At 55.7% G+C, this 16,876-nt stretch overlaps 1 long non-coding RNA gene across 3 annotated transcripts in view; it reads right to left on the bottom strand.

The window, feature by feature from the left end:
* LOC133056179 (uncharacterized) overlaps positions 1 to 16,876 on the bottom strand; it is a 41,693-nt gene extending 24,817 nt beyond the window's left edge. The window contains exons 1-6 of one of the 3 annotated variants that reach the window (XR_009692750.1): positions 16,794 to 16,876; positions 15,525 to 15,624; positions 11,940 to 12,148; positions 11,483 to 11,565; positions 10,170 to 10,278; positions 9,471 to 9,556 (exon numbers count right to left, since the gene is read on the bottom strand). This is a non-coding gene — a long non-coding RNA (uncharacterized LOC133056179). Of the gene's footprint in view, positions 1 to 3,591; positions 3,693 to 8,445; positions 9,061 to 9,470; positions 9,557 to 10,169; positions 10,279 to 11,482; positions 11,566 to 11,939; positions 12,675 to 15,524; positions 15,625 to 16,793 lie in introns of those variants that run through there. The other 2 variants (XR_009692751.1, XR_009692752.1) reach the window with 2 other exon arrangements.

The raw sequence follows: 16,876 nt of genomic DNA, 5'->3' as shown, positions 1-16,876 counted from the left end.
TTGGCATAGTCAATAAAGCAGAAATAGATGTTTTTCTGAACTCTCTTGCTTTTTCAAAGATCCAGCAGATGTTGACAATTCGATATCTGGTTCCTCTGCCTTTTCTAAAACCAGCTTCAACATCTGGAAGTTCACGGTTCATGTACTGTTGAAGCCTGGCTTGGAGAATTTTGAGCATTACTTTACTAGCTTGTGAGATGAGTGCAATTGGGCGGTAATTTGAGCATTCTTTGGCATTGCCTTTCTTTGGGATTGGAATGAAACCAATCCTTGACGCCAAGAAGTTTGGGGACTCCTGGTTTACAGGATTTCCGAATAAGGGGAGGATCCTTCAGTACAACTGATACATGATCTACCTCTTTTTTTTTAATAAACAATCTGATTAGGAAAACTTGGAGCTTCAGTAGTTATCGCCGAGAACACTGGAATTATCTGGAAATTGGATGATTCCAGGTACACGCAAAGCCATGGAGACAGAGCTGTCAGGGTTTCAGCCTAAAATTCTGACAGGGTGGAGAGGATGTAAAACCCCTACAAGGCCCGTTCACCCTACTCCTTGGTTAATTGTCTGGAAGTTAGAAAACGCAGTCACCCTCCGGCTTTCCTTCTCCAGCCTGAAATGTCCATTCCTTGAAACATCTTTCTTTCCCTGCTAAGATTTCCAGAACCTCCAAAGGCTAGTTGGCAATCTGCTCACCCACCCTGTGGGCGGCAGGGCAGGGGAAGGGGTGTGCTGGGTCAGACCCTTCCTCCACCTTCTCCAGCAGCCCCCAGCCGGGGGAGCTGGCGTGACCGTTGCTCAGCAAGCCCAGCCTCAGCTCTCAAGACTCTACAGCCTCCCCCCAGCCCTCCCAGTGTCCTGCTGGATAGAAATTCAAAACCACCGGTGGGAGCGGTTTGATGCAGGACCCGTGATCTGCGCCAAGGTCCTCCTTCCTGGGACTTTGATGTGCGGACTCCTGGCCCCCACCTGGGAAGCTGGGAGGAGGGGGGCCCCGCGGAGCCGTCCCCTGTCCTCGTTCTCAGCCTTGGCAGAGTCCAGTCTGCTTCTCAGATGATTCGGGGGCCTCCCCGGCAAACACTTTGAAGCCTCTTCAAAGGCGGCGGCATTGTGTCCAGTCACCGAGCGGCAGAAAGGCCTTGCACCCGGGGCCATGTCCAATTACCGAGCCCCACGAAGGAGCGGCCGCCGCTCTCCCCGCACTAACCCAGGTTAGAGGGGTCGGTCCCTCGGGAGCGGAGCCAGGGCTGGGAGGCCTCAGTCTCTGGAAAGCACATCGACGCCCCCTTCTGCGCCCAAGCTCCCCATCGCCCCCCGCCCACCCCCACCCCTACCCCTCCACCGCAGGAGGAAGGGAGAGGCCGGCCGGGTGCTGGGAACTCCTTCCAAATAACAAGGAGCTTCAGAAGGATCGGGTCCGGAGGAGTTCCCGTCCGGAGCTCGGGGCCAAGCAAACCGAGGCGGCGGGTCTGATATTTATGAAGCGCAGGCGGTGACCACGTGCTGCCCGAGCCGGCACTGCCCAGGATGCGAACGTGCCAAGCACAGCTTCCGCTCTCCCAGCTTCTCTCCTCTACGCTGCAGGCTCCGGGCCCCTGCGCTCCCACCCCCGGCACCCCCGGATTCGGCGGCCTGGGGGAGGGGCGCAGCTCAGTGCTTCCCCCGCAGCCACGCTCAGCTCTCTCCCCGCCCTGCCTCATGTCTCCGCTTCATTCCCCCAGATCCTTAGTTAAAAAGCTGCTAATGCTTTTTCTCCGATCATTTCAACTTCTCCCATCATTTCAACAGATTCCTGCAGGGCAAAGGCCCCCAAGCCTCCCTCCCCCCGGTCCACCCCCTGACTACCCGGCAGGTCTTATTCTGCCTCCCACCCCACTGCCCACCTGTGACAGCAAAGGCTGGGGTGAGGCTACTGGGCCAGCGAGAAGCTCTGGAGCGATCGTTGGCCCACCCACCCCCTTAAGAACCCGAGACCCCTTCCCCACTTTACAGCCTGGTGACTTCAGACCAGGGGCTGAATCTCATCAACAAGAAATTTGAAGCCATTAAAATACAATAAAAGAGAAATTAAATATAATCGCTCTGTAAATTATAACTAATTGAAACATCAATTGTAATTTTTATGATCTGCATTCCGAGTGAGTGATGCCTGGAGTTACAAAATGAAAGTTAAATGACGGTGATGGTAGAGGTGTCCTGGAATGCCCCCAGCCCCCCAGCCTCCACCTCCTCCATCAGCCTACTTCCTTCCCTTCTCTGCCAGGCTCCACCCCAAAGTGCTATCTTCTAGAAGCTTCCCCCAGGGAGCCTGGAGATCTTGCATCGTGGAGGTCTCAGCTTGCTCTTGTTGGCAGTGTTTGCTTTATATGGCCTCTGTACGCTCTTTTGTTTCCCTGAAACCCCAAGATGACCTGGGTCTCCTTCATCTTTCCTGCTCCCCCATGGTTGGACCAAGATGTCAGCGCCTCCAGACACACATCCAGCAGTCAGATCTCAAGCATGGAAACACCCGGAGAGAGTGCCGGAAAGCCCAGATTCTGTGATGCTCCCAGACCTTCCTTGTGTCAACCATGCTATGTTAGACTCATCTTGTCCATTCCCCGGCCTCTCTATAAGCTGGGCACTGGGGTTCCACAGCACCAGAGCCAGCTTTCCAACCACTGATCTACCCCAGCAGTGCTGTGATGGGGAAAATCACACCATCGAGGGGGCCCTGCTACATCCGGTGTCTCCTCCCGCCTCCCTCTTTGCCTCTACAGGTTCATTCCTCTCCGTCTGCTGCTCCATCCACTCCATCCAGGCACCTGGAGGGCAGAGGGGCGCAGGGTGAAGACAAGCAGATCTGCATTCAAAGCTCCTCCACAAAGTAGCCTTAGCTTCTCTCGAAGACACCTTTTGTTCAATAGTAACTTCAAGACAATAACAGCACCCACAAGAGAGGTCTGGGGGGACTTCTGTGGTGGTCCAGTGGCCAAGACTCCAAGCTCCCAGTGCTGGGGGCCCAGGTTCCATCCCTGGTCAGGGAACTAGATCCCACATGATGCAGCTAAGACTTCATGTGTTGCAACTAAAGATCCCGCACGCCACAATGAAGATCGAAGATCCCGAGTGCGGAAACTAAGACCCACAGCAGCCAAGTAAATACATGTGCGTGCATGCGTGCTTAGTCGCATCAGTCATGTCCGACTCTCTGTGACCCTATGGACCAGGCTCCTCTGTCCACGGGATTCTCCAGGCAAGAATACTGGAGTGGGTTGCCTTTTCCTTCTCCAGGAAGTAAATACATAAGAAAAGCTAAAAACAAGCTAGGTTTGGGAACATCTGGTGACTGCATTTGCAAAGCTCTTAGCATAGAACCAAGCATGAAAGAGATGCCGGTTAAAAGCAGTGATCCCGTCCTGGTGGTCAGAATGCTGCCTGACTCAGGCAGTTTCTGTTTTGCTCATGGCCCAGCAGGCCAGGTACGGATCCAGCAGGTGGCCCTGGCTACCCACACCTGCTCATGGCTGCAGACCCCCCTCGGTTTTTGCAGAGTCAATGGAATTGGGGATTTTGCTAGAATCAGGGCAAGGAAAACAAGTCGCCTTTCTCCTCTTCTGCTGGTGGAGGCAGGTGGGCCCCGGATGCCAGCAGAGCAGCACATCTTCTGCCCGACAGAGGGGACCTGGTCTCTGGGGTGACCAACTTCCAGCTGAAGTGGGAGGAGAGAGAGACAAGTTCGAGAAGGCCAGTCCATTCTCACTGTCTTCCAGAAAAACTCTTTTCCTGTAGAAATTTTGCTTTGAGGTATTGGGGGACCAAGGTGTCAGGAGGATCCCCCAGTGCCCCGTTTCTCATGACCTGCCCGATGTCCAGAGTTGTCCTTCACAGAGAGTAACAGGTGTTTGGGTGACTGTCCTAACGGTGAGCTCACTGGCCCGCTTGGGGACCTGGGCTCCCTGCTGTGACACCCAGGGGGGTGAATCTGGGCCCCCCTTGCCCTTGACTGGAACTCAGTCCCCGTGTCTGAAAAGATTCTCAGTGGTTCTCGGCTACCTGCAGTGCTGTGTGTGTGTGCTCACTCAGTCCTGTCCGGCTCTTCATGACCCCGTGGACTGCAGCCCCCCAGGCTCCCCTGTCCATGGGGCTCTCCAGGCAAGAATACTGGAGCGGGTGGCCACGCCCTCCTCCAGGGGCTCTTCCCCACCCAGGGATACAGCCTGATTCTCCTGCAGTGGCAGGCACGTTCTTCACCACTGTGCCCCCTGGGAAGTCATGTATCGTTGTTGCTATTGTTCAGTCGCCCAGTCGTGTCTGACTCTTTGTGACCCCATGGACTGCAGCACGCCAGACCTCTCTGCCCCTCACCATCTCCTGAAGTTTGCCCATGTTCATGTCGATTGCATACGGGAAGCCATATATGTGTATATATCCAGAATTGCTGGGTCATATGGTAACTTTAAACATAGGGGCCATATGTTTAATTTTGTTTTTAATTTTTTGGCCTAGCCACACAGCATGCAAGATCTTAGTTCCTTGACCAGGGATCGAACCCATGCCTCCTACAGTGAAAGTGCAGAGTCTTAACCACTGGACCACCTGGGAGGTCCTGACGTTTAACTTTTTTAGAAACTGCCAACCTCTTTTCTCAAATGGCTGCACCATTAACACTCTGGAAGAGTAATATAAAGAGGAATTATTAGAAAAATGAAATTTAAATAACTTACCAAAAGAAATCTAATTTCTATTACTATTAAATCATTAGCCATAAAATGTCTTTGTCAACTGCTGTGAAAGTTTCTACACGCATCCTCTCAAGGTCTGCACTTACTCGCTAGTGGACAAGTAAGGGACTGTTCTCAAAACTGCACCAGCTGCGGACGACCCTTGTCTCATGGCCACACTGTCCCCAGGTGTCCTCACGGCCCCCTCCCATGTAACTGAAGGTCCTAAGCCAGAACGTCTCTTGGCTTGAAAAGAAGAGCCTTTAATTATCATGCCAGGAGACGAGGCATCCACCTGGCCAGTGAGGATGTGTGGTCCCTCAAACAAAGGACCTCGGCCACAGGGAGGCTCTACAGAAAGGACACGAGAAAACGGACAGACGAGAAGATGACGAGCACTAGAGAGGTCCGAGCAATGGGCCCCCTCCCTGGGGACCAGCTGCTCCTCTCCTGGCCCTCAGCCTGTCACCCTCCGGGGAAGCTTCACTGCTGCCATTTTCTCTAAGGGGAGAAGGCATCACCCTGCAGAGTCACCTCCTGGGCAGGTGGCCTTCCTCAAGTCTCATCTATACCGCTGTTTGTCTGGGATGTTGGCCCCAATGGGTTTCAACAGCTGTGGCCAAGTTTTCAGGACCATGGACAACACAATGCCAGTGAATAGGTGCTCCCTGGAGGCCCCTCACTTCAGATGGGGACAGGATTGGACCATGTCCTTTAAGAGTCCTGCAGACTCTCTACCTGAACTGAGTTACTCTCTGTACCCTCAGAGCCCAGCCTGGCAAACACTCCATAAGCCAAAGCGTCGTGGCTTCTCGGGGGCTGGCGGGAGCCAGGAAGGCAGCCAGGGAGTCATCTTTCCCTGATAAAAACTGGAGAAAGGAGCCATGAGAAGCAAAAACTGTAAAGCCAGTGGCTCCCCGTGTTCCTGGGCTACAGAGCAGCAGAGTCGCTCTGGGATTGAGATTTGTGATTCCTGGTTGAATGCCAGGTTTAATGGGCGTGCTAGGGGAAAATGTTTTTTCGTGAGCGGTATATGTCTCCCTGGTGTCTGCAGTGGTAATTTCTTCCGTGGGACAATGTCTCCCTGACATGCTCCTGGCCAATAGTGGGAGGGGCTCTGGACAGGGGTCTGATAAGTAGATAGACTGCCACAAGTTATTTTAGGGTAAGGGTCCAACAGGCATCTTGCATTTCTTGCATGAGGTCAAAAGGTCAGACTCCAGCCAGGCTGAGACATGCATAAGTCACACTTCCCGCACGGCCTCCACGATCCATTTCAGAGAGCTCTCTTAGCAATGCTGACTCCATGTTTATTTTTCCTTTCCCAGCCTCTGCACTATTTACTGACATTTGGGGCCAGATCACCCGGAGTCCGTCCTGTGCCCTGGAGGGTGTGGAACAGCACCCCCAGTCCCTACTCACTCTCCTCCCAGGTTGTGACCCCCAAGATGTCTCCAGTCACTGCCCAGGATCCCTGGGGGTGGGGAGAACAGATCCTCCCACCTCGAGAACCAGTGGGTTAGCCAGCTGATAAGGAGAACCACCCCATGGCCAACAAGGCAGAGAATGGAGGATTCAGTGTGCTGGCCCAGGGGTCCTGGCAGAGATGCTTAAATCGTACCAGAGGCAGGGGGATAACGTGTAGCTCAGGAGACCCCAGCAGCTGTCAGCATCTCCCAGGGTTAAACAGGAACTCAGGAATTCACAGGAGGTCAGCCTCAGGAAGCTGATGGCCCTGAGTGACCTCAAACCTAGGGCAGAATTCACCCTTTGACCCATGGAGGTAAGAGGAAGACACCACTTGCTGGAGCCTTCCTATGGCTGGGATCGGATTTCAATTAAAGTGATTAGCACTGTTTGTTTAGACTCCACAGCTGCCTACAACCCACCTGGCCTTACTGTGAGTTCAGAGAAATCAAGGAGGGGTGTGGGGGGGGGGGAGGCAATTCAGCCCAAATTGAAAATGTCCTCCTGTAATTACGAGATTGGAGAATATCTACTGAGGGGATCAATAATGGGAAATCTAAGTACCACTGTGCACCGAGATTACAGTTTTCCAATCGTTCCATCTTGGATTTTAATTTTCTCTCCCATCATCACGTCGCCATAAGTGGAGATCACACACAGTCTAACATCCCAGCTTGAGAGAGGTGGGCCGGGAGGCAGGACCAAAGCAGTGTTAGTCCAGACACGCTGGACTCTCTGCATGAAATCTTTATGGCCGCATAGCAAATTACTCCAAATGTAGTGGCTTCGAACAAAACATGTTTATGACACTAAAGTTTCTGTGGGTCAGGAGTCTGATCACAGTCTAGCTGGGGCCTCTGCTGGGGTCTCACCAGGCTGCACTCTAGGTGTGGCTGGGACTGGGGTCTCCTCGGAGGCTTAGAGGCCCCTGGCAAACACACATGGTTCTTTGTAGGATCCATTTTTCCTGACAGCAATAGAATTCCTGGCAGCTTGCTTCTTCAAAATCCAGCAGGAAAGGGGGGGTGGGCCTCTGATTTCTGGTCGCTCTCCCTGATTAGATCAGGACCACCAGGATAATCTCCGTTGTGATTAACTCAACCGTTAACTGTTTAGGGACCTTAATGACATCTGCAAAAGTCCTTTGCCTTTGCCATATACTCTGGGTGAGAAGCAAGTTAGAGGCCCCACCCGCACTCAAGGGAGGGGAATTTTGAAGGCTGTGGGTCACTGGAGGTCATCTGAGAATCCTGCCCCTCATACCTCCCCTTGGCATGCCTCGCCAAGCTCTCCTCCCCCAAAGGCACAGAATCAGGCCATGGGAGAGTGACACAGCCTGGTGGACCCAGCAGCCAGCCATGACTGAGAGCCTCCCCACTTGGGGGAGGAAATGGAGAAAGCAATCACAGATCTGACACAATCTGGCTCTGGCGCTTGTCTCCTGGTCTCTGGTCTTCTCGGCGTCCCAAGCCCCTGCCAGGATTCCTGGCTGCCCTGACCTGGGAGCCCTGACTAGCTACCTTCCTTCTTCCAGGATGCTGAATACAGGAAGAGATGCAGGGAGCTCCTCCAGGCTGGATGAGGACAGGAACCCGGGATTTGGGAACCCAGTCAGCATTCTAACAATTTCCTCACATTACTGCTCCTCACACGCCTCCTCCCTCCTTCAGCACCCAGCTTAGATGTCACCCTGGGTGAATCTCGGACAACCCTGCTCAGTGCCAGCCTCCATAATTTGCATCGTACTGATCTGCCCTTGATTCTTATGTTGGAGTCTCTCTTTCATGGTGGTGCATATATTACTTAGGATTAGTTTCAGCTAAGCACTGAAGCCTAAAATAACAGGTAAAATGTTAGAGATTCATTTCTCTCTCCCACTGCAATCTAGATGTTAGCAACCCAGGACTAGACCAGAAGCTCTGTTCTACAGAGTCCTCAAAAGACTCACTCTATCCTGTTGCTCCAAACTGGCTGGCTTCAAAGTCTTAGATGGCTGCTCCAGCTCCAGCCATCAGCCCCACAGTTCAGGCAATAGGAAGGAGGAAGGGAAGGAGAAGGGCGTGCCCCCTCCCCTTACACTATTTCTCCTTATACCCTGTTGGCTATAAATTAGTCACATGGCCACAGATAACTGTATGGAATGCTGAAATGTGTTGTTTTTATCTGAATAGCTCTGTAGCAAGGAAGAATGGTGAAGGGATGGATATGAAGATTTCTGGAAATCTCTGTTCTAACGTCCCTGTCCCTCTTGTGCAGTCTAAAGTATGGGATGTTTCTTTTTGTATCTGCATCTTTACCCACCCCTTCAATAGCCAAGCCGGGATTCTATACCCATTGATTCTTTCATTGAACACATTGTCCATCTACGCATTTATTCACCGGCTCATTCATTCATTCCCCAACAAATTCTCTCCCTGAGTGCTGGGCACGTGGTCAGGACTCAGGAATATGGAGAGGGTAACACACACCCTGCGTTCAAGGTGGTTTACAAATGAGCAGGGAAAACAGCCAAGGAAATGAAGCATTTTAACACCCTGTCATAGGTGCTATGAGATTGTGCAAAGATTGCCCTGCAGACACCATCTGGGGCTGCACTCAAGATTTCCAGAGGGGGATGACACCCCATCTGAGGCTTAGGAAAAACAAACTTTATCAGGGAGCAGAAGGAGCTGGCGTGCCAGACCAAGGGAAAGCAGAATGAAGCTGTGCCCTGTCCGTGGTGCTGACCCCCGGCCCAGCCAGGAGCCCCCGGAGTGAGGCAAGCGGGGCTTGCTTCCCACGTCTCAGTCACTCTGCGCGGGCAGGTGGGTGGCAGCGGCGTGCCACTTAGCTGTGCACTTCATTTTCGTAACGACCTTCCCATCTCCCCTCTCAGTCTTGCTTGTCAGCCTGTGACCATTAAAATCCTCATTAGCAAACGAGATTTGGATGGACTCATTAAGATGAGGGATGGGCCCGCGGCACAGCTGGCTGGAGGAGCCAGAGCGCGCCTTCTCCCTCTCTGTTGGGAAAGTGCACCTCGCATGCTATGCACCCCTCCCCAGGTCCAGTACCAGGCTCGAACAGACCCCCCTGGGATTGTTTGGGGGACCAGCCTAAGGGGAGGCCAGGCAGCAGTAGACCACAAAGAGCCTAGAGCCGCTGACTCACCCACCCGCCCAAAGCACCCAATCAAGCCTGGGCTTCTGCCAGTTCAGACTGAAGCTCAACCTCCCGAACATGACATTCAAAACCCCTCCCAGGGACTTCCCTGGTGGTTAAGAATCCGCCTGCCAATGCAGGGGACACAGGCTCTATACCTGGTCCGGGAAGATCCCAAAAGCTTCAGGGCAGCTAAGTCCGTGCACCACAACTACTGAAGCCTGTGGGTCCTGGAGTCCGTGCTCTGCAAAAAGAGAAGGCACCGCAGTGAGAAGCCCGCATACCGCAGTGAGAAGCCTGAGAAAGCCCAGGCACAGCAACGAAGACCCAGCGCAGCCAAAAAATAAAAATAGGAAAAAAAAGCTTAAAAACCCTCCCAACCCCACCTTGTTCCTCCTCTCCTGTCCTCTCCACATGGCCCCTGCATTTAGGTGATGACCTGCTGACCTCATGGGTGGTCTCCTCGAATTGGCTCCGACCAGTTCACGGGAACCGGAACTGTTCGCTCCACATTCAAATGCTGACATCACATCAGCAGGCTGCGATGACCATGGTGATAGGACTAACACGTGGGAATGAGCACATGCTACAGATGAATGACTGACTTCTAATTTAGGTCAGAAAGCCAGACTTTAATCACTTGCCAGCACGCCCCTGTAGGAAGGCCCCAGGGCGTGTCGGCCACTTGCACATCCGCCCATCTCTGAGTGGGCTGTTCCCTCTGCCAGGCTGCCCCTACTCCCTGGGATGCCCCTTCTGTCTCTCTTCTCTGCCTGGTGAGACCCCAGGAAGATCCCAACCCCCTTCCCCCATGCCTCTCCAGTGCAGGGATCCTGTGCCCAACCTGGATTTCTCACCTTGTCTTCTATCCTAGGGGTCCTTTGGTTCCCAAAATGCAAACCAATTCAAAGCAGCTTCAAGAAAAGGTAGAAATATGTGTGTGGGGAGCAGTGAACATCACAGGACCTGGGGGAGAAAGTTAAGCTGCTGTCACAGCCGCGAGGAAGGTGTCCACCAACTCCTCTTTCTCTAAAGCTCCAGTCCCTGACTCCAGCGTTCATGCACCCATCTTGGCTTCTCCGGATGAGGCTCCTCAGACCCCTGGTTTGCGTGAAACCCCAGATGATCAGCCACAAAACAAATCAGAGGCTCTAAGCTCTGGCTCCAAACCCAGGATTGTCCCAGCTTGGCCCGATCCTCCGAAGGCCATGGGGCAGGGTCACATTGCCATGGGGAAGGGGGAGCGACATGGCTGCTGTCTCTTTAGCCAGGAGCTGTGGGGCCAACTCAGAGCCAAGAAACTGGCCCACCTCACAGACTAGAGGTCAAGCCCATGAGGACAGAAAATGTGTTTACTCATCTCAAGACGCCCCCAGTCCCAGCACAGAGCAGGCGCCCAATACATATTTGTAAATTCAAGCAATCACCTCATTCTGAATCCTTCTCTCAGCAACCTGTGACCCACTTGGTCCCTGGAGAGGGAGGCAAAGGGCTTTGAGGAATTCAATGGGGAAATGCTCCAAGCTCAAGTAACAAAGCATCCTTTTCCTTCAGTTTCTGGCTGCGTGACCTTGAGCAAGTGGCTTAACATCTCTGGGCTTCAAGGACCTCACTCGCAACACAAGGACTGTGATCCCGCCTAATGCAGGATTGTGGTGAGGACGGTGGGACATGGGGGTCCCACAGCAGCTGGCGTGGCACCTGAAACTGCGTTGTGTCTGTGTGTGTCTGTGAGTGTGTGTGTTAGACACTCAGTCGTGTCTGCCTCTTGGCAGCCCCCTGGACTGTAGCCCGCCAGGCTCCTCTGTCCATGGGATTCTCCAGGCAAGAATCCTGGAGGGGGCTGCCATGCCCTCCTCCAGGGGATCCTCCCAACCCAGGGGTAGAACCCGGTCTCCTGCACCGCAGGCAGAGTCTTTACCACTGAGCCACCAGGAAGCCCCTGGAGCTTCTGTCCTGATCTACCCTGAACCCACAGAACAGCATCCCCCACCGCTCTCCCATTAGGCTTCCTCTCCAGGTCTGACGTGACTCCAGCCAGCCGCACACAGCGCCTCTTCCAACCCCACCGGGGCCCTGCTCCCAGAGAGGTAAGTCCATGTGGACACCCAAGCGCAGCCACTCCTGTCTACTCCCGCCCCTGCCCCCAGGTATCCCCCCAAGACCTCACCTGCCGTCCTTCACAAGCCAGCTACAGCTGTCCTCCTCCACCAACACGACAGCAGTCTGCCCCGCAAGGGCTGAGGGGGAATTCTGAACAGGAAAGAAGGAAGCAGAATTGGGGAGACCCAACTGCCCTTCGGCCTTCCCCCCCGCTTTCTATCACTCTCCGTCTGGGAGGCGAACTTTCCAGAGACCACAGGACACCTCTCGGGGAGGAATGTGTCCTGCTCAGTCATGTCTGACTCATGGCAGCCCTGCCCCACGGACTGTAGCCCACCAGGCTCCTCTCTCCATGGAGTTCTCCAGGCAAGACTACCGGAGTGAGTAGCCTTGTCCAGGGGATCTTCCCCACCCAGGGATCGAACCTGCATCTCCTGAGTCTCCTGCATTGGCGGGCGGATTCTTTACCCAGGTAGAACCACCTGGGAAGCCCAGGGGGAGGATGAGAGCAGAGCCCATGTTACCTTACAGGTGATCCAGAGAGCAGGTGGAAGGAAGGCGGGGCGGGCAGGGTTGTTCCTTGGAGTTGGAGAACGTGGGGAGCAGCCAGAGCCGCCCTTTCCCGAGCCTCAGCCAGGAAGGAGGCTGGTCGGGGCCACTTCTGACTCCATCCTTCCTGCTCCAAAGGTGCTGCGACTTTCCCCACGTGGGCGGCCTCCAGCGGCTCACCAGCCTTTGTGAGGAAGTCAAGGAGACTGTGGCAAAGGTTTCTCACCAGGGAGACCCGGGACAGTTCGTTCCTTCTCGCTCCCAAGCAGGCAGCGCGCCTCCCTGACCCCTGGGATGGAGCCGAGATTCGCACAAATCTTTTTTCCAAACTGGCACACACCAGAGAAGGAGACGGGAAGGACAGGGGCTCAGAGACCCAGCTGTGGCTCTGAAGTCTGGGGCTGAGGGCCTCCCCGGCCGTGTCCAGCTTCCTCTTCTCCCAACTCCAGCTTCCTCCGCGGGACCCTCTCCGCTGGCGCACGCGCGCTCGGGGGCAGGGAGCCGCGCAGCCTGGCGTCCCTGCGGTCCCCTGACCCCTCGGTCCCCTGACCCCTCGGGGCCCTGCTTCCAGCCGCACGGCGGCCTCGAGCACTCTCCTTAATCACCTCGCCTTGGGAGGCAGTGCAGCTCTCCGTAATTGCTTCTGGAAACGCGGTCACCTGTTTAATTGGTAGAACGTGTCCTGGGCGATGCTACCCGGAGAAGCAGCCTCGGGCCTACCTGTCTTTCGGGTGGGCGGGAGGCTCACCGGCCAGGGCGCGTCTGCGCCTGTGGATGCCAGCCTGAACCTGCAGATGTGGCGGGGCTTCCGGGGACCAGGGAGTGCAGCGGACGCTGGGATGAGGGGCGGGACAGACGGGAGCAGGGTGAGCCCAGGGACTACTCTGCCTCTGAACCACGCAGGAGCCGGACGGCGGGGCGGTCACACCGGGTCACAGGGCCCCCGGAAGGCTGCCGTCCACGGGCTCCCGGCGCCGTGAGGGCAGGCCGGCTGGCCCCTCCAGGTCGGAACTCCACCCTGCTCCGGGTCCCCTGGGTGGCCATGACCCTGTGGGGTTCAGCCAGTGGGGTGCTCTGGGGGAGATGGAAGGGAGGAGAAGAGGGAGACGTGGAGAGAGGGCAGGATGGGGGGGAGAGACCGCGAGCCTCCCCGAGAGGCTGCGGAGGGTTGAGCGCATCCTTCAGTGGGAGGTGCTGCCTGGTCAGTGGGGCGCCCGCCCCAACCACAGCCTGTCCGAGGTCAGCTGAGGCGCCCCTGCCACACTCTGGGCCAGGGGTCGGTCTCCCTCTCGGTTCCCTGCGCCTGCTGCCCACACCTGCTTAAAACCAGCCCCGAGGTGAAAACGACCCTCCAGTCATTGCTGTGCTGTTTCCAGTCGGGGTCTGGAAGCATCCAGAGGGCAGTGGGGGCCAACTGTTGGTGAGAAGTGACCCCATCCTGGAGGCAGCACTGTCCTGCCCCCTCCCCACACCTCGATGTGGGGTCGGCTCTGGTTTCCTTCTCAGCTGGCCCACCCTGGGCAGGTGAACCCTTCGGGGAGGGTGGGTGCACGGGGCTTCCTGCAGGAGGGGAGGGGGGGCGGGGGGGCCCTTCACACACACACACACACACACACACACACACACACACGCCCCATGCACACGTCTTCCCCAGGGCTCCTAAGTTCTGAGCCAGCTAGTTCTGGGAAGGACATACAGACCATCCAGGCTCCCCGACGGGGGTCACCTCCAAGGAGGGGGTGATGCAGGCAGCCCTTGGGGCTCCTGTAAGGAGGGGGTAGGAGGCCAGAGACTGAGGTTGAGGGGAAAGCAGGGACCCAGCGGGCAGGTCCATGGAGCTGCCCCACCAACCCAAAGACCCCCACACCCCCGGAGGCTCAAAGGTTATCATTCACTGCATCTGGCTTCCCCCACCCCCACCCCCCAGTCTAGCCCAGCCTCCACCGCCCGCTCAGACTAGAGGCCCCCACGCTCTCCCCTCTCCCCCACCATGAAGCCCGCCTGGCAGAAGGGGCCAAGGCCCGGCCACCCCGATGATAAGGGTCTCCAGTCAGTCACACCCAGGATGCTCTCCCAGCCTGGTGATTAATGGACTTTAATTTTCCCAGCACCTCAGTCATGCCCCTTCTTTCCCTCTGGTTTGTCAGGGCGTTTGTCTCCCACCCCTGCAGTCCTTCTCTCCCTCCCCCCTTCTTTTAATTTGAAGCATCTGTCTGGAGCATCCTGAGATGGGGCTGTCTGCAATACTGAATGCATTACACTGCTGACAGCTCTATTGATTTTCTCTCTCCCGCTGCATAATGCAAGATATATACAAGCCGATAGGCCGGGCCCCCGTCCCTTACTCTGAAGGGCCTGTGCCCTTTTTTCTTCCTCTCTCTCATGCGCCCCTCATCCTTGGCATCTCTTACGCTCAGGATGGATCCTCCTCTGCCCTGATATTATTTTCCTCGCTGCTGGTGGACGCTGTCTAATCCATCGTTTTTACGGTAGCAGGTTGGACACCATGGAAGCCATTCACGGTGTAAAGCGGGGGGTGGAGGCAGGGGAATTGAGGAAGTGGCATCTGTCACACTGGCTGGGTCCCCTCTGGGCACCAAGCGGGTTTCCCCAGGGGTCCTGCCTCACCCAGGTCCGGGGCCACCCCAGCGCACCCCCTCTTCTCCGGGTTGTAGTGCTCCAGATCCACTGGCAACTCTTACTTTCTTGGCTATGCTGGGTCTTCCTTGCTGTGGGGGCTTTCCTCGAGTTGCGGTGCGCAGGCTTCTCATTGCGGTGTCTTCTCTGGTTGCAGAGCACGGGCTCTAGGGCATTTAGGCGTCAATAGCTGTGGCGTGTGGGCTCCGTAGTTGTGGCTCCTGGGCTCCAGGGCACAGGCTCAGTAGTTGTGGCACACGGGCTTGGTAGCTCCGTGGCATGTGGGATCTTCCCAGACCAGGGATCGAACCCATGTCTTCTGCTTTGGCAGGCGGATTCTTTCCCACTGAGCCACCCAGGAGGCCCCATTGGCAACTCTTGGCTTACACTCAGTTCACAGCCCCAGAGCCAGCTGCTAGGCTAATAACTTGCTATTGTGGTTTCCGCTGCCGACAGTTGTGTGGACTCCACCCGCTCAGCACAGGGACTGGGAAGTCTTAGAAGGATTCACACCCCTCCTCAACAGAGACTGAGGCTCAGAGATGCCAGGAGACTGGTTCAAGGTCTCTCAATCAGACATAGGACTTCAATCCAAGACTCTCCGTCTCCAGGGACAGTTTTCCTCAAATACTATCACAGCACTTCCTCCAGGAAGACCTCCTGGATTGAGGCCACCCAGTCTCATGGCTTCTTTTGCTATTATTGCTCATTGCTGTTCTTGTCCCCCCCCACCTGGAACATATTTGCGGTGAAGGTTTGCTCTTGCTGGCAGGCTGCTGAGCATGTTGGGTGGGTTCTCTCAGCTGTGAATGGGCATCATCGTAACTTCCTCCTGGAGGGTTTCCCTGAGCCCAGCCCATCCCCAGCCTGGATTAGGCTCCCACGGTCCCCATCTGGTCCCCCCGCGAACGAGAAGCACTTACTGCCTTATTGCCTCTCCTGCTAGTCTGTGAGTTTCTGGAGATGGAGACAGAGACGCAGACCGGATCTTATTTCTGTGTCTTCACCACCTGCCTGAAGGAGCTGACAGAAGGAGCTCTCTAAAAATGGGTTGAATCCATTTAATCAGTCAATGAGCTGTCTGGGCAGGTGGGCGTCTGCTCCCTTAAAGGCCCCTTAACAACAAGCTCCCCGGGAGCCTTTTCTGCCTCCTGCCTCCACCCCCCCCTCACCAGACCCCATACTCAGACAAGGACCCCCACTGGAAATGGTCCTCCCGTTGCTGAAGAAGAGAGCACCATTCCTAAGGGCCGGGGCTCCTGGCCGATGGGCCTGCACGTGCTCCTGTGACTGACTACCTGCCCACACCCGTCCTTGCCGGCCGGCCAGAGACCCACACAGAAGCAGTAGAGGAAGATGCTGGGCCTTTGAGCATCCCAGGGCAAGGGCCAGGTACCAATGAGCAATGGCCACTGGGTGCAAAGACAGTGGCCTGAGCACGGGGGTACCTGGCCACAGGTGCAGGACAGGCATCACTATAGTAAAGAATGTCCTCTTGGTTTCTGGTCCAGTGGCTCTCAATGTGGAGCGATTTTTTTGCTCCCCAGGGACACATGGCCATGTCTGGAGATGCACTTGTCTGTCACAGGGGTGAGGGTCCGGCATCTGGCAGGTAGAGGCCAGGGAGAACCGAACATGCTACGTGTTCAGAACTGCTCCCCACCCGCACCCCACCCGCAACGAAAGGAGAATGACCTGGTCCAAAAGTCGGCAGTCTGAGTTTGAGAAACCCTGTTCCAGTCTGACCAGCCATGCCTTATGACTTTTAGCACACCAGCTGGGAGAATATTAAACCTCCATCTCCGGGGCCGGGGTGGGAGGTTGGGGGCGGGAGGACCTGAGGTTACTCTTTGAGGGTGGAGGAGGGGAGAACCCTGCATCCCTTTAGCCACCTCTGGTCCACGCCCCCCCCCCCCCCCCCATAAAAGCACCAGCCCCGTGCCCACACCCTGCCTCTTTCCCTCCGTCCGCGTCCTTTCCCCAAGTAACCAAATTCAGCCAGAGGCACCCTACCCTCTCCCCTCGGGGCTGAAAACCTTTAAGGTTTAATAAACAACCCCCAGCCAGGATGGTTTAAAGGCCAGCCCTGCCGGCAGCCGACGGCATGGGCCTCTTGGGGGCCTCTTAGAAATTATATGAGATGGTAGATATGAGAGCACCCCGTCAGGTATGAAATACCATACAAATATTACCTCTAATTTATGTACGTGCTCTCAGTCGGAGATTTTAGGATTCAAGGCAGACAACGGCCGGTTCCGTCCCTTCCTATTTCCAG

This window comes from Dama dama, chromosome 5 (assembly GCF_033118175.1).
Source record: "Dama dama isolate Ldn47 chromosome 5, ASM3311817v1, whole genome shotgun sequence".
Lineage (NCBI taxonomy): Eukaryota > Metazoa > Chordata > Mammalia > Artiodactyla > Cervidae > Dama > Dama dama.
The sequence above is the reverse complement of the archived record's forward strand: the minus strand, read 5'-3'. Positions and strand labels throughout refer to the sequence as shown.